Source organism: Balaenoptera musculus, chromosome 18 (assembly GCF_009873245.2).
Source record: "Balaenoptera musculus isolate JJ_BM4_2016_0621 chromosome 18, mBalMus1.pri.v3, whole genome shotgun sequence".
Classification (NCBI taxonomy): domain Eukaryota; kingdom Metazoa; phylum Chordata; class Mammalia; order Artiodactyla; family Balaenopteridae; genus Balaenoptera; species Balaenoptera musculus.
Window position 1 is genome coordinate 66,588,414 of NC_045802.1, and position 25,215 is coordinate 66,613,628.

Genomic DNA, 25,215 nt, shown 5'->3' on the forward strand with positions numbered 1-25,215 from the left:
AAAAAGAAATCAAAACCATATGTTCAGTACGGTATCAGGCTTCCAGTGAACACTGTGCTATGAAATAATAATCAGAGACCTAGGCCCATATCCGAAGGCTTGGGAAAGAGGAGCCGACCTGCTCCAGCCAAGCTGAGGCAGGTAGGGAAGGGCGATTCCGTTTGCTTCCCTTTCTCGAAATGGCATGTCGCTGGAACGCTTCCAGCTTCTAATGGGGAAAGCGGAGCGAGGCTGTGTCTACTGACTTATTTCCCTCCTTCACATCTCCCTTCTTCCCCTCACATCTTCAGGATTGAAAATTAGAAACACTTTTCTCCTACACACAAAACTACTCCCTCACACACACTTTTTTTTTTTTTTCCCGCTTTGAAATGGCAATTGCTGCCAGAAAAGTCGTCTTCTCAAAAAACACACGCTGTTCTGGCCAGAACAGTCAAAGGGTTAACTTCAACTGGAGCCAGCTAGTTAGACGTAGTGGCTGGCTAAGGAGAGGGCTCAGCCTTTGAGGAAAGGGAGGTTATGACCCAGAGAGACGCCGGAGGGCCAGCCAGGGTCCTGCTAAGACGTGACCTCTCAGTCTGGGTGCGGGTTACCCACTGGGTTCACTTGGTGGAATCCAGCGAGCTGAGCACTTAGGATAACGGGCTACGTCTTTTAGTCTTTCCTGCCTGTAAGGAAAAAATTTTTAATGTAGCTGGCCGCCGGGTACTGCCTGTTATCAGATAAACGGAGAACTAGTCGGAAGGTACCCCCTGTTTCCTTCTTTTATTTCCACTCACGTCTCCCCACCTTATCTGTTTCTCTCCTAAACTTCCGGGCTTCCGAAGTGGGGCTCCACTCCCACTAATAACAGGAACCATGAAGCCCTATAACGTCCTACCCCCGGGCCAGTGGAAGTTAATGCTTCAAATGCAAACTTGAAAGGAAATCATCAGTGTTAAATAATAATGATGATAATGATGATGGTAATCATGATAGTAATAATAAGGCCACTTGGTCACAGTATACAAAACATCTACTTTTCTCTCCCTGTCTTTATGTTTTACATACACATGAAAGTTTTGCTTAAAAGATTTTGGGTTTTTTTTTAATCCTATTTGGCAGTCAAGACTAGTGGGAGGAAGGGACACCCTGGAGACCACAGGTGACAGTGCTCTTTGCCCTTTCGGGGGACTGCAGGTCTCAAAAGATAAATAGGGTGGCTGAGGATGGCCAGAAGCCACAGCTTGCGGATTGTTGACATGGATTTGAATCCTGGGCTCCCCTACTTAGGATGAACAAAAGTTACCAAGACACTTGGAACTTTGATCTCCTGGTTGGCACAAATCAAGATCATCATGACACGTCTCAGGATTTTTGTGACGATTTGGTGAAACAAGGTACCGGAAGTGCCCTGCACACTGTGAAAGCCCCAGTGTCCATGGGAGAGACAGAATCATTGTTAATTTTATCTTCACCTGCTTGGCCAGAGCAAATGTGTTCTACTTAGTGAAGTTTTCTTGGCGACAGAAAAGTTTGTGGAGAAAAAGAATGCTGTGTGAAAGGTCAAGGTCTTCAGTTTTCCTCATTTCCTTTTTTCTCATGGAATTTATGCTCTAGAATAACAGATAAAATGTACAAATAAATCGCCCGGTGAAGGTAATCTGTGCCACAAGGGAGGTGTAAGGTGCCTTTGCAGAAGGTTAACTGCTGTCCGGGTGAGGCAAGGAAGGCTTCCTGGAAGAGGCAGCCTCTGACCCAGCCTGTGAAGGAAGGGCAGGACCGCGGTGCATGCACTTGGGGAGCACCCGTGCAGGTGTCCGTGGAGTACTCGCAGGGGCGGAGCTAAAATGCTTGGAGGGCCCTGAATGCCAAGCTATAGATTTTGAACTTTATTCAGAGTGCAGCAGAGAGCCACCAAATGTTTGTGAGCAGATGAGTGATGGCGTCAGACACTACCTGAGGGAGATAATTCTGTGAGCGCAGTTTAGAGCCGAGAAACACAGGCACCCAGGCGTCACGGAGGCATGAGCTGGAATAGTGGCAATGCAACTTCGCGGGAGGCGATGCACCGGTACAGGGGCAGCGTCCTAAGATCGTGGGCAGGACTTGTGGAAGCCGAGGGACAAGGGGGGAGTCCATGAAGTGAGGTTGCAGGAACATTCATGATGCCAGTGACAGAAGCTCCCCAGAAGGCGTGGGGGAGGGAATCAGATTGGTTCTGGTCATCAGAAGCTTGAAGTGAAGTTGGAATGTCCTCGTGGAAGTGTAGGTCGTGGCTTCCGTGGAGTTCAGAGCTAAATGCACATTTGGGATGCATCCACAGAGGAGCGGTATCTGCACTCATAAAAGGAGCTGAGATCCCTAAGGAAGCAAGTGTGATCTAGAAAGTGGTCGGTGGCACAGGCTTGGGGAAGGTTTACATTTAACGGGATTTCCTAGGCACGCTCCCGCTGGCAAAGAAATCCAACGTCAAGAGCATTTCAGAGGGCAGGTGCTCCTTGGAACAGGTGTGTGGTCCTCAGGGCGTCTCCCCTTGCCTTTGGGTCTGTGAGAAGAGATCAGTCTATTCACTACAGTAAGTCCCCTACACATGAACGAGCTCCGTTCCGAGAGCACATTCGTAAGTCCAACAAAGTTAGCCTGGGTACCCAACTAACACGATTGGCTATATAGTACTGTACTGTAATAGGTTTATAATACTTTTCACACGAATAATACATAAAAAACAAACAAACACAAAAAATAAAGAAAACGCTTTAATCTTACAGTACAGTACCTTGAAAAGTACAGTAGTACAGTACAACAGCTGGCATCCAGGGGCTGGCATCGAGTGAACAGGCAAGAAGAGTTACTGACTGGAGGAGGGAGAGTTGGTGGGAGATGGTAGAGCTGAAGGATCGTCAGCAATAGCAGACGGAGGGCAAGCTGCAATTTCACTCACGCCTGACGTTGATGGCACGCACGTTTGCATCTCTGAAAGTTCGCAACTTGAAGGTTCGTGTGTAGGGGACTTACTATGTCCTAGAAATAACACCGATCAGTGGTACAGTATGAATGTGTATTACGGTTTCCTAAAACCAGGTGATAATGGAAAATAATGCCAGAGAGTGGTGACTGGGCAGCCAGGTCCCAGGAGAGTGGAAAGCCAAAATCTTCAGGGAGGGGGTGTGGGGTATTTAGAGCAATCAAAGGAGAGATGAAGTAAGTGGAGGAGAAGCGGGGTTAAGATAAGACTGTGTAGGTTTGTCGGAAGGTGGGCTGGGTTGGCTGTTGGCACCTGGCGCTGCTTGAAGCCCGAGGAGGCTGCAGGGGATAGATGGGCTGAGCCCACCAGGGAGAAATCGTTTGTGAAAATCTGCAGGGAACAGGTCTGATTCTGCTGTAACAGGAAAGGGGGAAAACGTCAGACATATTTGAAGGAAGGTGTAAGTTGAGGTCTAAATGCTTCTCCAGGGAGACTCCGAGAGGCCTTTGCCTTGAAATGAATCCTGCTCTATTCAAAATAACCATCGTGGGGTGAGGCCAATATACTGCATCGATCCCCAATTATTAATTAAAGATGAGCTTTGCATCACTGCAGGCTTAACTAAAATGCAATGACTGCCACTTCTTTCTAAAGTGCTATACCAATGTTATTTGGTTGTTGCTTTGTTATTTACTCATTCTCCTTAGCTTTTTCCTTCATCTCACTGGGTTCAGCAAAAAGAGAATCCGTGGGCCTAGCACCCTTTTCTGAAATAACAATCTGTCAATAGAGATATCGCGTGTGGAATGTTTTTAAAGCTCCTTATTTTAGTAATCCTCATGCAATTTAAACTTGAACCAATGTCCAGTAAGAAGTAGGTGTTCGATAAATGTTTGTGGGACACAATTGAATGATTAAAGTATTTTATAATTGAGGCAGGCCTTTCTAGAGATGATTATTAGCCACGAGTCATGCTTACAGAAATACGTAGTCCATCATCCACCCAAATACACCCAGAAGTTTCTATCACAGACACAGAGAGAATGCATTTCCCCCCAGAGATTGTGCACATTTGTATGAAGTTGTCGTTTAGTACTGGAGAGGGGCCAGCTAAACCTTGACCCCTTCAGCTAGGGCTCTTTTTTCACTGAAACTTCACAGAAGAAGTTTTGCTGATGAAGGCAACAGGCAGAGAGAGACGAAGGGTGAAATGCATCAACTGGGGAGTTATCCGGAGTGCCCTAACTTTGAAAATAAGTTTTAGTTGCTTAGTTGCAGTAGGACAGATACTTCTGATTATGCTTAGCTGCACAAAATGTACAGCACATCTCACAAAACGGATTGGCCTATTTATTCGCGCTTGGGGGCCACTTGAAAACTAAGTAAAAAATAAACATGCCCGAAGTCCAGGCCACAGTGAGCTCTTGTAGCCACTGGGACAAGGTCGTATGTCTGTACTACATTCGCTGCCCCACCCAACTCTAACCTCAGGAGAAGAAAGAAGTTGTGTTTTCTTTCTGAACCCATTTCAAAAGCCCTTACCAGTTACTCCAAACCCTGGTTTCATTGGCTGCACAAACTCTTGGGAAGCTTGTTAAAAAAATAAAACAGATGACAGATTCCTAGGCCTCAGCCTCTGAGATTCTGACTTGGGACGTCTGGGGTAGGGCCCAGGAATCTACATTTACTGTAAAACCACAGAGTGATTTGAACACAAATGACTAACAGACCTCCTGGCACAGAGGTTAAGAGACCTGCATTCAGGTCAAATTCAAACCCTGCATTCAGATTCTGGCTGGGCCGCAGACTAGATGCACAACTTCAGGCAAATTACAAAATGTATTTGAATCTCAGTTTTCTCATCTTTAAAATGAGGATAGTAATACTCACTTCTCGGGGTGATGGTTAGGATTGCATGAGATTACCCGTATAAAGAACTTTCTCTATGGCACAGAGTAAACACTCAATACAGAATATTTGGGTATCTTTCTCTGGGTGAACATGAAACTACTGAGGACTAATCCCCAGTGACTGCTACATACCCTCCAAACAATTCCAGAAAGGGTAGGGGCTTCACCATGACTATTTCTGCAGTTTCTTAAAGTCTTGTTATCACTCACAGACTGCACTGTTTTCTCAGCAAAATGCAAGAAGCCTTTATAGTTTACAAAATAATGCTATACCAGACTTTGGGGAAGGCTTGTATTTGGTAAGGATGGTAAGACACTGGAGCATGTTACCCTAGACTGAAGGAATGCTGTTGCTTTTGAAAACAGGAGGACTGAGCCACTCGCAAGAAGTTTCATACAGCGTGTGTGTGAAAGTGGAGCCCTTAGCCCAGCTCTGTGACTGCCCGTGCCTTGAGCTGTTTTGGCAAAGATAAGGTTGATTCTGTCCCCACTCAGGCTGCTTTTAGGTCGTTGAAGCAGATGGTAACTGGCTCATGTGGAGACTAAATTCCTGAACTTCAACTTTTGGAAATGAATGAATGAATGAATGAATGAATGAATGAATTTCCTCTGAGGCCCAGATACACTCCTGACATCTGCCAGTCCATTCTGGCCCTCTGGTCCCTGAGGAAAGGTTGACTCTTTGTTGCTTAGAGAATAAATAAGCAAGGACTGCTCCAAGGTGTTTCCTGCAACCACGCGCTCCTTCCTTCCTGGATGTAGTAACGCAGTTGCCTGTGTTGGAAGGCTCAATGTCACATGTCCTTTTTTTTTTTCCCCCACTGCAAAGCCATCAACAGCAGAAGTATCTTCACAAGTTAGAGGCTTGCTGGTGCTCCAGGTCATGAGATCTGGGTCACACACAAACAGAAGGAAAGAAGTGTGGTACAGAGTCCATTTGATCAACACACAGGGAGAAATAACAGAAAAGTGAAAAAGAAATTCAAAAACAGGGGTTGGAGTGCAAAGAGAAATTTATGATACTCTGGGATAGAAAAGTCTTAGTTTCAGCTCGGTCTATCTGCAAATCTTCAAATTCATTGTGAATCATTTTCAAAAGACTCATTCCCTCCATTCAGAATGTACTGATTAAAACCCAACTGTGTGCCTGTCCGCAGATGCTATAGAAAGCAAGCAAAAAGAAGAGGATTGGTAGCTAGCAATTGCACTGAGGTGTTAAGACATACACGTGCATGCATATCTTGAAAATACACACACACACACACACACACACACACACACACACGAACACAATGGAGAACCCTAACTGTAACTCTGTTTGGATTAAGGGCCCCAGGCACTTAACTGCTTAATCTAAGGCAGGAGGGAGGGAAAGGCCATTAGAGTTAAACCAATTGGGCCTGACTCCAACTGGAGTGGCTCCTGAGTTGAGAAGGATGCCTGGATTTAGATAATTTCGAAGGAGAGCGGAACACATCCCATATCAAAGGCAACCATTTAAACAAAAGCCAATAGGAGGAAATGAGCTCTTATTGTGCACACACATGGGGCTCCACAGAAAGGAAATTGCCTGATTCAGGACGCTTCCGATGCCTGCTGAACCTACAAGGAAAGGCCTGCGTTCCCACAACCTGGAGAAGGTGTCTTTCTCAACCCAGGGTTGGCTGCAGTGAAATGGGTAGGACTTTAGCAAAACCACCCACTTTGCTGGACCTCCAGAGACTTCGATTACAAAAAGTGTCCTTGGAAACCTAAAAGGCATTTTCTTATGCCCCTCCTTGTGCTTCGGGGTGTTTGGAGATTGGAAAAAGCAGGGAGCAGGCACATGGGTAGAGTTCCTTCATTCTTCAGGCTCCATCAGCCATCTGAGACATAGCCCGTCCCCTGCGGGGCCACCTCTCTACAGGGCCCTTGTTGGCTCCCTGCGGTGGGTCAGGCCAACCAGGATGAGGCCCCTTGATCAGCTCAGAGGGATTTTACATCCACGCCCCTCAGTTAGACAATAGTAGCATCAACAGGCTTGCTTCCTGCCGTCTTCTACCCAAAATACAATCCTGACCATGAGCTTTTGATTTTGCAGGATACAGCCTGGTGCCTGCCTGGTGCTTGTCCCGGGCCCCGCAGGGAACATAGAAACGTATAGGACATTCCCAGTTCCCAAGGACTTTAAGGTCTAGAAGAGGATCATTCATTCCAGTAAACATAATAAGAAACAGGAATTTCCCTGGCCCCTGGAGCCCCTGGGGTGGGGCACCTAAGAGTTGTTAAAAAAGCATGGAATGAGCAGAACTTGTTATTTTTTTTTCACCTTTGTGTTATTTGATTGACAGCTTGAGTACAGTTAAGCTTGGGTCTGTGGGGATGCTACTGTAAGTGGCATGTATTATGGAGTCATTTTCCACTGACGTCATCCTCTGAAGGGGTGCTGGTGGAAGGAGAAATGAGAGAAGACTAAGTCTTCTTAGTCTAAGACTAAGGGCTCCACACCCAACACACGGCCTGCCCCCCTCCCCCTGCCTGAATGGATGCGCTCCTGTGGTGGAGTCTCCATCCGCTTCCGCCTCGACCCCCAGAGCTTAGGCACAAGCTCAGAGTGTCACCACCCCGATCCTCCCCTCCTCCATCCTCCCCCACGTGACTGTCTGCAGCAGTGGCCAGTAGCAGGCGTGGACAGTGGATGTAGGAGAGAAAGTTGATCACAAGACAGTGCTCCTTGGACACATCAAGTTTCACTGCAGCTTAGGTAAATCGATTTTCAGTTCACTCTGGAGGATGGAAAATTAAGGCCCTTAAATTTTCTGAGGAACTGCTCTTGGATCATTTATTTATTTGGTCAGTCAATCTGTCAACAGAGCCTAGGTGAGTACCCACACGCTGTTCTGGGTGCTGAGCTAGAAAGAAGGGTTAGCCTGGCACCTGGGCTCAGTTGGCTCATATTCAAGCCAGGCTCAACAACAACAAGGTCAACTTCAAGGACATGAGAGGGGGTCACAGTGGTCAGGGAGAGTGAGAGTGGCTCTCTGGGGCAGTGCGGATGGGGGACAGGTTAGGGAATGACTTTCCAAGAAGGGACATTTGATCGGGGACCTTGTAGGATGCACCAAATGACAGCCAGCAAAGAAAGGGGAGAAGGCTGTCCCAATCTCCTAATTAGCATGCTCTTTCTAATTAGTGGCTTCTGAGGCTTATCAAGTCTCATCTATAAACTAAAACTACTAGGCAGTTAGATTTTTTTTTTTTTTTTTTGCCTCTTTCCTCCTACCCTTCAAGGGAAAAACACATGAATTAAGAGTTAATATGGCAGCAGATAGCATAATGTAGATGCACGGAAACAAGACTATTTTATTCAGCATGGATAGGGCTAGATATTTAGGGAGATTTTTGTCCTCCAGCCTAGATCTTGTTTTGTTATCATTCATCAGAAACATCAGGGGAAAAGGGTCAAAGTAAAACTTCTCTGCAGATTCCTGCTTGTTCTCCCTACACCACCGTCTCCCACACCATCAAAAAGGCAAGAAAAGGAACCGCACCCTTCTTTTTGGCCACAGCGTGGACCGTCTCCTGCCCTCCCCGCTGGCTAAAAATGACGAAATAAAAAAAAAAAAAAATTCGTCTCACATGACATTGGATAATGGCGGTTTCAAAATTCCTCATAGTTTAAAGGCATTAGCATTACAGGGTTAGGTCATGGAAATGCTTGCAAAATTCCAATGTGATTCTTTAGTTGTGTTTAATTTATTTCAAATATTACCACATGCCCAAAGAAAAACCTGCACTCATGAAAATATTTGCAGTGAACTTGTTTGCTTGCGTTTCAAACATGTTGACTTTTTTTTAGCTGTCCTGAATAAACACAGGCTATAATTTTAAGGGCAACAAATTGAGAGATACAGAGAGAAAAAGAGGCCAGTACCCAATAATACTGCTGAGTAGATCATGATCAGAAAGGGAAACGTGTCCTCTGGTAAGGAAAATATGGAAACTAAATAGAGACAAGTCAACTTAAATTCAGGATGATCCCACCAACCATTGAAGTTCACTGAGAACCGTGAAACTTTGGCTTTTTCATGTATTAACAGCGCTTTTGTGCCTTTTGTTTTACAATGTAGACCAGCTGATAATGTGCCTTGTTCCTCATTGACTTTGCAATCTCATTCTTTGCCACAGATATAATGGCCTGTTTGTTTTGCCACTAATGCACACTGGCCAAAGAATCAGACATTTGTTTCACAGTGCTTGTTTTGAAGAAATCAGCTCTCGGTACATCTTTACACTGCTCATAAAAACAGAGGCTTATCTGGGTGAAAGACACCCCAGGTCTGCGCTGGGGTAGGCTTACATTTATCCACTACTATAGAAAATGAAATTGAAATATAATAAAACTTCATTTCAGTCTAATTATGGAAGAGCCTGAATTATAGACTATTCATAAAGATGGACCCTTTTATTCATTACAGCGACATACAGCAATGTGAACTGGCCAAGACTATTTTATCTCATAATGGCTCTTAAGAAGCTCTTATTAATGAAGAGATAAGAATGATTTATAAGTAGTATTACAGGTATTTATATCTAAATGAATGGTAATGAAATGCCTGAGAAGTTTGGTCTCCTAAGTAGGGTAAATATTCCCATTAGAATTACGTTAAGACAGTTAATTTATTCAGCAAGCACGCACCCTCTGCCCCCATTTTTCATAAGTAGTTCAAAGGTAACCTTTAGCCTAGTCTTGGGGTGGTTTCAACTCACAAGGGCACTCTAATCAGTTGGTGGTGGCTGCGTGCCTAGAAACTCGTTTTGAGAAATTTTTGAGTGCCGAGTGTAGATCCACAGGGGAAGAGCACGGGGATCCATTGGTCATGCCTGCTGGGGATGGGAAAGGTGGCCGAAAGGAACCTGAGTGACATCCATTTGCTAGCCTGGCGTAGGCCCTTCCGAAGTGCTAGAAAGTTGGAATTCTCACAACAGTCAGCTCCGGAACAGACCGCAAAACGGTAGTAGCTTCCATGCTGCAGGTGACACAGTTTCTGTGTGTCTCCAAAATCCAGCCATCGAAGGTTCTTTCTGCAAGGGTGGTAGCCACTGAACTACCCTAACTCACTGAAACTCTAAGAAAATCAAGTTGCATTTACTAAATGTAGCTCTGTAAAATGCATTTTTATTTTTACGAAGTTTGAGGAAACAGAATTATTCTGCAACTCTTCTTTCGCTCCTTTCTCCTGAATGTGATATTAGGGGTAGGGTGGGGAGCAGTTAACACAGGAATGAGCCCTTTGAAATGACATTCTGATATTTTGTTATAGTTTAATTTGTAGTCGTTACTCTTGCAGTTTTTGAAAGAAAGTGAACAAGTGCTTATTTCCCTCCACTAAAACAAATCGGAAACTCAGGGCCCGGTCCACAGCGCAGCACGATTTTCTTTCATTTCTAGGTTAAGTAACATAATGAATAGAACAGAGGCAAGGAACTAACTCTTTTAAAGCTCCTGCTATGTTCTAGGCACTTTGACAATTACTTTCAAAATGTTAACATTTTTTTTCTAATTTAATGTTCCTCACTGCCCTGAGAGCTTCATAATACTGCCTCATTTTATAGATAAGAAAAGTGACGTTTAGAACATTTAGACTGTTAGTTCAATGTGCAGCTTAAATTGGAGCCAGCCTCTAAAGCTGGCTGAAATTTCTGTTTGGCGTTCAGAATCTAAACATACCCACCCATCCTAACTTTTAAACAGGACTTTAGCAGTGATGTTTTAATGTGTTGGCTAATAAGAGTTTTATAACTTTAGCATTTTGAGAGCCCTCAGTAAATGTTGGTTACTATTATTTCTCTCTCCATATACATACACATATTCATATATATACATCTATATTTGTGGGCTAATGCCCTATTGAACTTCAAATGTTTATCGCAAACCACTTTGCCTTTTTATTTCAAAAAGAAAACGTGAATGCCTCTTTGTGTTAGAAAATTATCTAAACCTAGAAAGGGGAAATTTTTATAGGAGGATAAAGAATGTAAAGAATACAATAAAATCAGCAGCGTGTGTAAGGAACTAGAATATCATCCTGACATTTTATACAGTATGTAAATTGCAGTCCTAATCCAGAAGAAGTCTGCTGTTAGTTAAGCACTGTGAATAAACTCCTGTTTCTAAAATTCACTGCCTCTGTCTTTTGGTGGGAGGGGGCAGCGGCTTTGGTGGTAGGGAGAGAGGCTTTTTTTTTTTTCTTCTCTGAGAAGGCTTTTTATTAATTTCTTTTGCCGAATTTTTGACCCTGTAAAGAAAAAGAGAGCTATTGTACCGAACCACACCACAGGACAGGCTCCCCCAGACGGGATTTTTCCTTCCTGCTGAAGGACACAGATATCAACTTTATGAGCTGGTTACCGTCAGCTTTATCGCAAAGCCAGTAGATTTTCTTAATATACTTATTGCTGTTCTGTAAATAGCACAGGAGCAATCATGAATCTGAATCACTTATGGGGCCACAATGAGATTGCTACCGGTAATCTGGGGAAGAAAGTGTTGAGTAGCCTAAATAATGAAACTAGTAATTGGAAATCTTCCTTATTGTGCAGGCTGACAATCTCCAGACCAACACTTTGAGTACCTATTGTCCACATCTGAAATTTAATGAGATAGTGCATGCTGGAAGCACTTTATTCACTGTATAAAATTCTGTGTAAATGACAGCTGATGATATTAATGAGAATAATTATATTGAAGCTTTTAACGAAGACATGAAGAGAGCTCTAAGATTGCCCACCATGTTTCTTCAAAAAGAGGATTCATTAAAGACTGCAGTCTGCTTTACTCGTTTCTTTATGTTCAACAATATTAGAAGGAACAGGCACCTGAATCCTGGCTATATGTTAATAATACAAAAGCCCTCAGAAGACAGGCTGAGATTTTTTTTTCTTTAAAATGGTATGCTGCCTTGATTTTTAAAATTTGAAATTGTCTTTTGATTGAGTTGTCTTTTGAAAGAGGGACAAGAGAAGAGATACGTTCTAAGGTCTAGGACAGAAAACCACTAGCTTTTCATTCTAGAAAAACGTGACTATGGTTCTTCTCAGAGCTCTCGGGGAAGGCGTCATCTCTCTCATATCTGTTCCTCTTGTTGATCGGTTGAAGTTAATCAATCTGGGATACTCATCTGTGGATTCAAATGTAAAATGTCGTGGTTTTTGAGGCAGTGGTGTTGCTTATATGAAAACTGTTTAGAGCTCTAGATGATTTCTTTAGTTCATTCATTAGTCAGTTAGCTTTTAAAAAAGCCAATGTCACTTACCCTATATTTTAATCACATTTTGATTCAGTTGCATTATTTTTATTTTAAATAGTTTATAAGCAGTTAATATTTGGATCTGCTGACCAATTGCTCTACTTGTAACTTTTACCCTAAAATCTAGGTGTACCCATATCTAGAACACATTTATTTTGAATCAAAGCATATATGGCAAATCCTGCATCACACTTTCTCAACTTAAAATATTTTATCATCAGACAGTCTCATTCTAGTTTAATGTTTTTACGTGGCACTAGAAACGATGTTTCTCGGCAAATATTCCTTCCCATATTTATTACTGCTGGATTTAACGTGTAATTATTTATTCTTTGCAGAACAATTTACTCTTCATAATATTTCATAGTCATGTTTGAGGCTCTTGTACATGGTTGAATAGCTTAGTTGATTAAAGCATGAGACAGTGATTATGGGTCCCCCGTAGCACAGACTCATACTTCATTCCAAACCTTAGCCAACCCTTCTAAAAATATGTGCTATGAGTTCCCAAAGAGACCAAACCATAGCCTAATATCTTTAACCATTTAAAACACAAAAGGAAACCCTATGTTCATTATTGCCGTTAAGAATAATCAAATTCAGCTACCTTTCTTTTTTCTTAGAATCCCCTCTCTTTTTTTCTAAAATCTTATAACATCAAAGGAGGTGATGAGAAGGTGGAGCCATAGCCTAAATGTAATGTTAAAACTGTCTCATTTGGTGCCTTAGTGGTTAATTTTGCATTAGTTATGTCTTATTATTAGAAGTAATAACAAGCAGTTATAATTTAACATTTTTATTCCAAGTTCTGTGAAAAGTGTTATGCAAATTTTACTATTATTAGAAAGCTACAATTTGCAAGCCATTGTCACTCTGTTCATTCTTTCATTTAATCTCTTTTCTTAAAAGTTGGCCAGCCTCCTCCACCATGACCCACTCACTGTGAGTTTGAATTATTCAAATTAACCTCAAGTTGTTTAAATATTAAACCGTATTTTACTTTGTGACTTATTTTTCAGTAACACTTATTATAATTTCTGCTGAGCAACTTGGATGACAGGCTATGACATATGATATGCTTATTATCTCATCTAACTGGGCAAAGTTCACAATCATGAAAATATGTCTAGACTTAGCAAAATAATGCGATTTCCCTATCTTGCTACTATCTTGCATTTGAGGCTATTCAGGCTGGAAAGTGTATCCACACTTTCTAAATGATTGTCCCTAGATCTTGGTAACATTTGACCTATTGTTCAGTTTTAAATGAGGAAGTGACATGTTTGCAAGCATAAAAGCCCAGGGGGCATTTTTAGAATTTTTGTCTCAGAATGTTTTTTGTTTTGTTTTCTGATAATAAAATATTTGCTTCCTAAAGAAGAAAATATAAAATATTTATATCACACGATTAAGTGTTTGGACCTGACATTCTACATTGTTAGAAAACATGTTTTTTTTTAAGAGCTGCTTAATGTCCAATAATATGAAGGTACCATAATTTATTTAGCATTTTCCATCACTTAACATTTACATTGGTTCTAATTGTTTGTTTTCATAAATCATGCTGTGATTAACATCCTGATACATAAATATTTAATCCCAGTGCCTGATTTTGTTCCTTTAGGGTATATCCCTTAAAGCGGTATTCCTGGGAACTGCTGTAGTTTTTGATCCCTTGCATATTTGAGAATATTTTTCACTTTCATGCAGGAAATATAATATGATTGAGTATATTACTTGGAATAATAAATTTCTCCCTCAAAATTCAACAGAGATGTTTCTACTGACTTTTAGTGTTTTGTACTGCAAAGGAGAAGTCAGAAGCCAGTCAGTTCATTTGTAGGTAACTCTTTTCTGAGCAGAAAGGGTAATAATTTTAGAAATCTTCCTTTATCTTCACAATTGCCAGGATGTTCACAGACTTTTCACTGCTTTGCCTAGGACACTGAATTCTCTTTGGATCTTCTTTCTCAGTTCCTTTTTGAACCTCCCAAGACTTTCTTACCTATATCTTTTAATTATTGCTTCTATTTTGTTTCCCTCCCTCCCTCTCTCTCTCCCACCCCCCCACCCCACCCCAACCAGGGGCATTAATAATTCTTAAGCTGGATCTTTGTTTTCTGACCTCCATATCTGTCACTAGCTCTCTGATCATTTTAATCTTTTTCCTTTTTCTCTACGTTGTGTAAATGTGTCTCGTGTATTCTCCACCTCGTTGATTACATTTTGTACACCCACAGTGCTCTGTACTGCATAAAATTAAGATTTGTACTCTGCTATTGAAATGTTGGTTTACTCAGATTCCTTTCTTACGTCAACCAACTACCATTTTTATTTCTGGATATCTCTCAGTCCCTTTCCAATTCAGTCTGTTGTCTTTTCTTCTCATCTTTCCTTTCCTATTTCGTAAGTCCATGAAGAGAGGATGAGCTTTACCGAACTTTACTGAAAACACAGAGTAAGATGCTGTTTTAATATTTACCACTTTTTTATGGTAAATCTCGAGTGCTCCATCTTGATCCTCTTTTTAGTTTGCAGAATCTTTCCTTTGGTCTCATATTGGATCTGTGTTGCATATCTAGATTTTTGCTTTTTTTTTTTAATTCATTTATTCATCTTGAATGAAAAGAAGTCTGTCCAGGCTTGGTTCTTTTTATTCAAACAGGGCAGAGGAGTCTTTGTATAGTTCCTCGCTTGCCACCTGACTGTAGATAGACTCTCTCGTCAAATATTAAGTAGAAAATTCCTTGATGTCAATTTGGTAGAGTTCAGTGGTGGCACAGCTTCAGTATAGGGTAGAGAGAGAGTTGTGGCCAGGGGGTGCCCGCCAGGGATATGCCACCTCTGCTCAGTCTCTTGTCATAGGGGTTACTTCTCTCTACCCAACTTTTCCGTTGCTCAACCTGTATGACAAGTATCCAACTCAGCCAAGCCCCACTGCTGTTGCTATTTCTACTGCACAAAGGAGACAAATCAGTGAACTGTTGTTTTTTGGTTTAATATAGCTCCTGGGCATAATTTGGGGTTTTTCAGTATAACTAGTAGTAGCACAGGCTTCAAAACATGTGGCTGATACACTTTCCTTATTTCTAACTCTGCTTCCATATTTTTTGAATCAAATTTTAGTCATTTCACTGGGGATTTTGCGGGGGAAGTTAGATAGCTACTTGCGCTCAAGCTGACACTGAACTAAGAAGTCACAAGCTTCGAGTGATGGCCTATTAAAGCCGTAAAAGATCGACCTTTTTGTTGTTCTTCTTTGTTTTCTTTGTATACAATGTTGTTTTTTTTTTTTTTATTCTTAGAAAGACATGCATGCCTGTTCTTGATTAAAGATTCAGCTGTATTTTCTTTTGCCTTTTTGTCTTTTATCTTTTTTAATCAAATCAACATGGAATTTATTTTGATGGACAGTACAAGTTGAGTTTACAAATTAGTTTTCTTCTTGTTTTTTCAATTTTTCTAAACGAGTCTTATTCAATATGAATAAGGCATCTTTTCCCATGTGTATACTTATTATCTTGGATCCTAAGTTCTTAGGTATACTGGGATCTCTTTCAAGATACTTATAGTCAATTTCATTGATTTATCTATCTATTTCTTCATCAGTAACAAACTCTTTTGATTGTTTTAGATTAATAGTGTATGTATCCATCTACTAAGGCCAATTCTATATATTATGATTCTTATTCAGAAATTTCTGTTCTGCCCTCATCTATTTCTTCTTCAAATTTCAAAATCATTTTCAAGTTCTTTCTCATACTCATAACGACCTCTTCCAGCAACAAAAAATCCTTTTAATATTTTATTAAAATTGTGTTGAATCTGTAATTTTGTAAGAACTAATATTTTTAAATGATAAGAATACTCATCTAGAAATATCTCTCAATTTTATTCAAATATTACTTTACATCTCCAGGTAAAGTTTGTTAATTTTTATGTCTGTCTAAAACATTTTCAGTTAGCATTATTTCCAGGTGTTTTATGTTTTATGTAGCTATTATAAATGATATATTTTTCTATTATATATTCTACCTGATTATCGCTATGCTAGAGAACAAGAAAACTATTGGTTCCATTTAACTCTATTTAGTTGTCTCATTTCTGGCAGTTTAACAGAATTCACTTTTTCCTTGTGAGAAGTAAATTTAATTCTCTTGAATTTTCTGGGTACGTAGTCATATCATCTGAAGATGATAACATTTTCTCCTCTTTTCCAATAGTTATGCCATGTATTCCTGTTACATATTAATGTATCGGCTGCACCGTTTCTTGACTTTCTGAAAATTATGGATAGCTCATCTTCTGAAAATTCTCAAAAACAAATAGTTCGTGACAGAGGTTTCTCTTTATTTTATATCCTGCTATGAATGCAAGCTTCCCGAGAGAATTTTCAACTGATAATACAACCAGCAGTAGAAATGGCATCTCGCTGACTGAAATCCAAGACCCTTACGCATCTCATAAATATTAGTTTTATGATATTAAACAAAAATTCAGGCTACTACATTTAGACTGACTGCACAAAAGTTTCCTGCTTTATAGAAAATATAACTGATATATACATTTAAAATAAGGAGAACCAAACATTTTTGTTTTGTTTTGTCCCATTCATTCATCCCTCCACCCATCCATCCATTTATCTACTCAACAAATGTTCATCGAACCCTGTGCTTAAAGCAAAGACATGAAAGTCTCATCCCAACCCTAGAGAGTCTCAGCCTAGAATTATTAGGAATGTATAGTTCTGTTCATGTAAGTGTACCCCCAAAAGTACATGACTTGATTAAATGATGTCAAGTGGAAATGTATATAGTTATTAAGTTCTTATTACATTCTAATGATATGCTTATGAGTTAAAACTTCCTCCTTTGAGATAGAAACACCTGTGACACGTGAGTAAAAGCAAACATCACTTGTGGATCTTGTTCATTCATTACCAGAGGCCTCTTTCCCCCTCTCCATTTTCTTGTATCCTCATCAAGGTCTGTCAGTCGGGAAAAGACTGGCGCTGTATGAGTAAATGCAAGGAAATTAAATGTGTTCCAAGTCTACCGATTTTCACACTCATTAAAAAAAAAAATCCTTTAGCTAATCCTCCCTTTAAGAAATAATGATACACAAAAATTTTCTTTTTATAGTAACATCATACTTATTATACTTATTACAGACATTATCATATAGTGTTCTTTGGAAGTTTACATTCTAGAAAATGTGCTACCCATTTTCTTAGGAGTTTTCCAATACAGTGTTTTCAAGCGTATAGAATTTTGGCTGATAAATGTTGCTGAGTAAGAAGCATTTAGATATTTAGATTAAAATATTAGCACATGGAATCATTTCCAAATTTGTTAATATTTATGATTTCCCTTTGAAAAACAAACCACAATTCACACTTAGAAATCTACAAGAAATCAATTCCATTTGTGAAGCATGATGGGGGAGTTTGCTACATTATGATTGAGAAGGAAGACACTTAGCAATTACCAAGGAGTAAGTAGCTCGTGAAAATTTTGGTTGTAAAAGTTTAAATGAAAAGAAAAACTAATATTATTAACAACTAACACTCCTACTCTAACTTATTTCCACCATAGCCTCTGAAAAACATTGGCCTCTATTTTGAAAATATTTTTTTCAGTCTAAACACTTGATTTGAACTTGCCTTTTGACTTCTTTTGATTTTTTTTTCCCCCCAAGGAGGAAATTGTTTTCCTTTTCCCTTTCTTTTCTCTTTTTTTAAAAAAAAATTTATTTATTTATTTTTGGCTGTGTTGGGTCTTTGTTTGTCTGCGAGGGGGCTTTCTCCAGTTGCGGAGAGCGGGGGCCACTCTTCATCGCGGTGCGCGGGCCTCTCACTGTCGCGACCTCTCCCGTTGCGGGGCACAGGCTCCGGACGCACAGCCTCAGTAGTTGTGGCTCATGGGCCTAGCCGCTTCGTGGCATGTGGGATCTTCCCGGACCAGGGCATGAACCCGTGTCCCCTGCATTGGCAGGCGGACGCCCAACCACTGTGCCACCAGGGAAGCCCTGACTTCTTTTGACTTTAAACCTAGTCTTCCTTCCTCTAATATTTGATTCTTATACATGTAGGCATATAAAATGATCTGCAATTCCAGATCTGCTTTTTAATTACCAAATCATCCTTGGTCATAGTGCAAATCATTAAGAAAATAATTAATTGGACGGATTTCTTAAAACAAGATTGACTCTTGTGCAATGTGAGCAAATACAACTGAAATGCAATGGACACCACTTTTCAGCGACATGAACAGCCCAGGTGCTTTTGGCTGACCCTGAGGCTGTAGTAAATTAATTGGTATATTAGATTTCCCAGCCCCAAAGGTAGCACTAAGTCCAGAGTACACCCCCATGCTCATTTTAGGCAAGCGAACGGCCGGAAGAAGCATTATTTTCTTTGAGGAGGGTTAGTGATTCAGATGAAATCTTTAGCTATAATGAACTTTGTGTTTCTGCTGCAGGTAACAAACCAAACCCCACTAGATCACAGGTATCTCTCTAAAGATCCCTCTCACTACTAGGCGAGAAACACAATCCCGAGATGTAAAAGGTAGAAGTGGCCCTGGAGACCCTGTCGTTCAGTATTTCTCAAGTTTTTCCACTGAGGCATCCTGATAGCAGAGGAGAGAGGAGTTGGTCTCCTGAAGCTTAGAAGGACTGACGGACCAGGTCCCCTTAACTTATCTAAAGTCTTCTAAATCTTGCCTTCTATCTGCTATAGATGTCTGCTCTAGTATAAAAAAATTTTAAATTACATACCCCTTTTACCCTAAAACTTTGTAAGTAAAACTGATGCTTCCATAAACTACGCTATATGTTTACCTTTGGCCCTGTAGCTGCTCACACCCGAGTTGGAAAACCACTGCTTGGTCCTTTTTTTTTTATGACTGAATAAACTCAGGCCTGCAGAGGGATTGTGACTCACCCCAAATCTCCTGGCAAGCGTGTCACTGTGCAAAAACTAACAGCTCTTCTGACTCCCAGCCCTCCGCATTTTCTGACAATCAGGCAATTAGGCTGTCCCCAAGGGCAGTCAAGTACATTTCAGAGGGTCTTTACCTTTTATACTTTTCCACTTTGGAAAAAGAAATACTGGTTGCCCTTTCCTTCTGGAAACTTCCTGGAACCTGCTGAGTTAACTGTGCTTTTGGTGGGGAATGAGGAGAGCTGAGCCAGTTACCCACAACGTGTCCATAATCTACCCACGGCCTTGTGCATTCAAACACTCCATCTTCTTTCTGCTCTTGGCGACCAGAGCGCTGCTGTTTCTGAAGGCCACACCCTTGAGCAGCCTAAAGCGTCAGCTTAAGACAGATATGAGTGAACCCTTAAAACTGCTGCCTTGGGGACAGGGATCTTTTTTTTAAATATATTTATTTATTTATTTATTTTTGGCTGTGTCGGGTCTTCGTTTCTGCACGCGGGCTTTCTCTAGATGCGGCGAGCGGGGGGTCACTCTTCATCGCGGTGCGCGGGCCTCTCACTATCGCGGCCTCTCTTGTTGCGGGGCACAGGCTCCAGACGCGCAGGCTCAGTAGTTGTGGCACGCGGGCTCTAGAGTGCAGGCTCAGTAGTTGTGGCTCATGGGCCCAGTTGCTCCGCGGCATGTGGGATCCTCCCAGACCAGGGCTCGAACCCGTGTCCCCTGCATTGGCAGGCGGATTCTCAACCACTGCGCCACCAGGGAAGCCCCCGGGGACAGGGATCTTTATTATCAGTTTTCTTTGAACATATCAGAACTATCACTTGCGAAGCTGGATGAGACCTGGGAATACCTGTTAGCAGAGGTGACGGGGAGTTGGTTATAGTGTCGGGCCCGGTGAAGCGCGCGGAGTCAGGCCTAATAAATGTTGGCTGCTGAGTCATTCTTCCTGGGAAAAGCGATGCAAACAAGATCATCTCTGCCAAGGGCTGCAGGGTTATCACTGCCCTTCACCAAGGTTTCCACCGTCAGTTGCCATCTTCCTGCCATGGCTCCGGAAGGACCCCAGGGATGAAATCTTCACACTAGTGTTCTGTGTTGTCTTCCAATGCTTTCATAGACAGTTGATCAGTAGAGTCTTAGAAACAACCTGCTATTGATGGGGCAAAGGAACTCTCAAGTTTAAAGGCTGGCTCAAGGGCACATGGTTTTGTAAGCTGCATCTCTTGACTCTCAGAAGCCTGGATTTGCAAAATCATAAAAAAAAAAAAAAAAAAAGAAGCCTGGATTTAAGTCAACCATCCATGTCTCATTTAGATGCACACTTCTGTTAAATTCTAAGAAAGTCATTCTGATTGCTGCCAAGAAGACCCATTCCAATAAGCAAAACATCATTTACATCTACACATAAAGTTTTATTGGCATCATAAAAATTATTTCCAAGTTCATCCCTGTTAAAAAGAGACTGCATTAGGAAAATCATACTTTAAATGTAAAAGCATTACTTCATGGACATGTTGCTTTTTCATACACAGTGTTAATGACCAAAATAAAAGAAGATTTCAGGTACTGGAATAGGCAAAGAGCATAAGTGGGTAACCATGGGATGATCTGCACACCAGAGAAGGTGTTTTTCAGACTCTACCTTTTTTTCCTCTCTCTCATTTTATCTTGTCAGATTTGGTTTGATTCAAAGCTGTTGGTTCTCTTAGAGAAGGAGGACAGACCAGTTTCAGGAATAAGCAGCATTAGAAGAGCAATTGAAGTATGCACATGGGAACGCAGGTGATAAAATCATTTTGAAAAATAATGAACAGGTAACTTGAGAGCTTGTCGTGAGGGTGGTATGACAGGTTATACCAGGTTATTAGTTTTCTGACTCAGCAGTATGCCTCTCAAAAAACTCTTAAAGGAAAATGGATGTTTTTGAAAGAAATGCAGTTGGCAGAGGAGAACTAAGGAGCTGAGTGAGTCCACGGGTCGGTAGACCCGGGAAAGCAACACTACTTACATTTAAATAAGAATTGTGTGTCTGAAAAAAATGTGCAAAATATGTAGTTAAGAGAGCAGTGTTTTGTACATTAAAATAGACGTCTATGGATCTTTTGGTTCATCTACAAAATACCAAAGCACCCACCCTCTCTGTTGTTTTTCGTTTGTTTGTTGAAATGGCTGAGTGACCTCCATGGGTGTGGTCATCAGGTTTTACATTTTGCTCCTCCATGCACAGGAATGCGGGAGAGCCTGAGCCCTTCCTCAGTCTCCCCTTCCATAAAATGGGAAGAAACACCCATTCTGAGGTTTGCCACCTCAGAAGTTGCTCGTGACCAGGAGCGGTTCAGCCCGTGACTATTTTTCCTTTTCTCATTTCCCCGTTGCACGCCTCAAAGTGGTGGCCCGCTGTTGCCATGGTGACACAGCACAGGGTGACGTCGCTTAGAAATAATGACAACTGGCAACAGCGGGGAAGCAGAGCCAGAGTGGTGATTAGCCTCGGAGGAGCGCCCTGTCTGGGCGGAGAGGCAACAAAAGAAGGAAGGAACGGGAGGGCGAGCTTGATTTAACAAATCGTGAGCGGGTGCTACCTGCCTCCAGCAGTTAGGAATCACGGGGCCTGGTAACGCCCCGTGTCAGAGTGCCGTACGTTTTTACAGAATATCCCTTTGGTTGCCAGGTTTGTCCTTCTTTATTACTCAGAGCTCCCGGTTTAAGTGCAGTAAATATTTGTTGTTGATCTCGATTCTAGCTCCATCTCCTGAAAGATAAGAGGAACTGTTGACACACCATCTTTGTAGCCTGCTTTGTACTTGCGACTTGAGTCGTGCCTTGTCAATGGCGATTTTTAAAAGTGTGGCAGGAAGTTGATTTTTTTTTTTTTAACTTCTAGGGTCAGTGAAATGACAACAAAACTAAAATCCTCTTTTAATAGATTGACCTCTCCCTGATCCTGAAGTCCTGGGCTCTGTTTTTCTGCTGAAGTCAAATGGTGCTCTGTCGGGAAATTTTTATTTGGTTAAATATTAATGAAATACTGTCACCTGCATGCCTAACCCTGCTGGTATCTTTCCCACAGTGTTCAAACAGACAAGTCGCACTCTGCATCCTTCTGGGGTCATCTGAACCCTGGGAGCATCCAATCCACATACCCCATATCTGGTTCTGTGACAGAATGATTGTGTTCCCCATAGTTAGTGGGGTGGGGTTGGATGTGAAAAGAAAATGGAAAGCTGGAGGGTTCTTCCCAGCAGAACCTCTCTGCGATGTATTCAACACCAGCTCACAAATCTCGAGAAGAATGGGACCTAGCAATGGCCGTTGGCTCAGGGGACCAGGGCGGAGGAAAAGCCACTCTCTCTGGTTTGCCTTCAGATATGTTAACCCCCCAGGGTACCCTGTGTTGAGGGTCCGTGTGGCTCACAAATTGTGCCTTAACTTGCTGGAGAATAGCACGGCTGGGGCAGGGCCTCTTGGAGCCCAGTCTTATCAAGAAACAAATTCACGTCCACTTTTAGCAACCTGTTTTGGCTGACAGCCTTCAGGAGCCAGTATTGCTTCCATTCAGAAAATTCAAGAGCCTCCTGGAGGTCTGAGAGCAGAGCAGCTCCCACCGCCACACCGTGAAGCCGGGCTGGGGGGTGGCTGAGCTCTTGGTGCACAGTAGCGTTCTGTGTGCTGTTCTTTTCTCAGAAGAGAAAATGTAAAGAAGAACAATTAAACCTCTGGGGCCCCAAGACCTAGATCTGTGTCCTTTTTGCAGCCTGGGGCTGAAGTGTTCAACAGCTGCTCCTTGCCGAGTGCTGAGTACAGAGCCTGCCACCTCTCCACCCCGCCTGGACGCCCCCTTGGATCTGAACTCTGGAGCAGGAACACAACGAGCTCCCCAAAGGCTCCTCCCAAACCCCCGCACTGATGTTCCTGTTAGATCCCCTGGCTCGAACAGCCGGCTAACAAATCTAGGCCAAACCCAGCCGAGCTGATAAGATTTCCAGAAGAGTTCCTAAAAATACACTTCTCCTTAAACCAGCCTTGCCAATCACTGCACAATCACAGAACTTGAAGGACAGAATTGGCCTTAGAAATTGTTGCACCCTCTCCATCTTTAAAGCTAAGAAATCGGAGTCCCAGAGAGCTAACCGCAAGAACAATGGTTGAGGAATATTACAAATCACATCATGAAGATGGAACAAAGCAAACCATAAAGGCAGTACAAACTATGAGCTGTGTAGTATATTCTTTCACTTATTTGTGCATTCAGCCACTCACTCATTCAGCAACTATTTATTGCGTGCTTACCATGTCCTAAAGTTTTGGTGTTGGACTAGATGTCAGGGATACAGACAGACCCTGCCCTCACGGACATCACACTGTGGTTGGGGGAGAACATGAACAGATAAGTAGGTAAATATGTGAGTGTAAAATAATGATCAGGACTTCGGAGGGAAGTAAAGCAGGGTGAGCTGGAGTGAGGAGGTAGGACTGAAACAATATCACATCAGGAATGGCCTACCCCAGGCTAATATCTGAACATCTGGGAGAGGCACATTCTCAGCAGGGGAAGAGCAGGTCAAAGCCCCAGGCAGGCCCATGTTTGGCCGCTCAAAGCCCAGCCAAAGGCAAGGGTGGCTGAGGGGGAGTGGACAAGGGGAGAGGAGGTCAGCGAAGGTGTGGGCAGATCCGGGAGGTCAGTACGGGCTATCGCAAGGCTCTTGGCTTTCACACGCAGGAGGTGGGGAGCCACTGGAGGCGTCTGAGCAGAGAAGTGATGTGATCTGATTAAGTCTGCAAGGGATTTGTCAGAATAATATGAGATGGGCCTGCAGGAGGCAAGGGTTAGGAGGTTACTGCATTAACTTACAGGAGAGATAATGGTGTAGTTGAAGGTACCCGCAGGGGAGGTGGAGAGAAGGGCCTGGGTTCTGGATCTATTAGAAAGATAGGGCCAGTGGAACTTCCTAATGGATGGGAGGTGGGCTATCAGAGAGAGGGAGGGAGGGAGGGAGGGAAGGAGGAGGGGAGAGAGAGAGAAGGGGTACACATTTGGGCGTCATCACTATCCAGTGGGCTTAAAGCTCTAAACTGGAGGAGAGAATGGTGAAGCAGAGGCCTGGTAGATTTTGCAGCCAAACTGCCTGTGTTCTAGCCCTTTCCTCACCGCCACCATTCACCAACCACAGATATGCCAGCCTCCTCCTCCTCCTCCAAGTAACACTGGCCACGAGGCATAAAGTCTTTGAATGCTCTCATCGTTATTACCTTTCACCTGAAAACCATTATCTCAAATGCTTCTCCATAAATATTTGTTTTAAGTCAGTCCCTGGGTCTTATCTCGCTGTTCACCCCCAGGTTAGTGCTGTCAACCAGGGAAGCTATCAGCTGCCTCTGCCCACCGGCCTCTTCCAACACCTGCCTCTTTCTTCTTGACACGTGTGCACTTCCTATGGCACCTCCTGCAGCTATTCACTCGCACCCAAGGGAAGCCACTGGCTCTTCACTCACTCGCAGATCACATGTGATTATTATGTGCTGAGCCCACGACTGATCCAGAACCTCTTGGTTGGGGATTCCAGCCGTGCGCACTTCTGACATCACTCACGCCCGCGTGCATGCGCACGCGCACACACACACACACACACCCAGATACTTCATGATGCGCTCAGACACAGTCACAGGATAACAGATACAATTTCCGCAAGGAGAGAAGTACGGCCCTTTCACCCACCTCCTCGGCTTCAGCCACCTCTGCATGTCCTCTTGTTAGAATTCCACCCTTTGTGCTGCTTTAAATTGTCCCACCTCCGAGGCCTGGACCTTTGAATTCGGTAGCATCCTTTCTCTGCCCCTGCTCTCAGGTTGCCAAGGATAGATGGAGAAATCATTCATTTCAGAAGAGGTTCACGCTGTCCCACTGAGGTGGAGCCTCCCGGGCCGCTTGACACGCCTCGGCTTTCTCTCCCTTCCCGTGGGGAGCGTCCCAGGTCCCGCCTCAGCCTGTCTCACCAGGTAGAGCGTCTCCTCCCCGGCTGAGACGTAGGGGCCACAAGAGCTGCCCCATTCTTCCTGCCTGCCCTCCAACGGGAAACCGGGCTGTCGCCCTCGCTCCCCTCCTTCTGTCGGCCCGGGTCTCAGAGC

The 25,215-nt window shown here is 42.7% G+C and overlaps 1 protein-coding gene across 9 annotated transcripts in view; it reads left to right on the top strand.

Annotated features, from left to right (window-relative positions):
* Positions 1 to 25,215, top strand: part of MBNL2 (muscleblind like splicing regulator 2) — a 158,317-nt gene that overhangs the window by 13,093 nt on the left and 120,009 nt on the right. The window contains exon 2 of one of the 9 annotated variants that reach the window (XM_036831100.1): positions 20,765 to 20,871. The exons of 7 other annotated variants lie outside the window; for them this stretch is intronic. The gene's annotated coding sequence lies outside the window, so the exon portion shown is untranslated. One more of the 9 variants, XM_036831101.1, reaches the window with a different exon arrangement.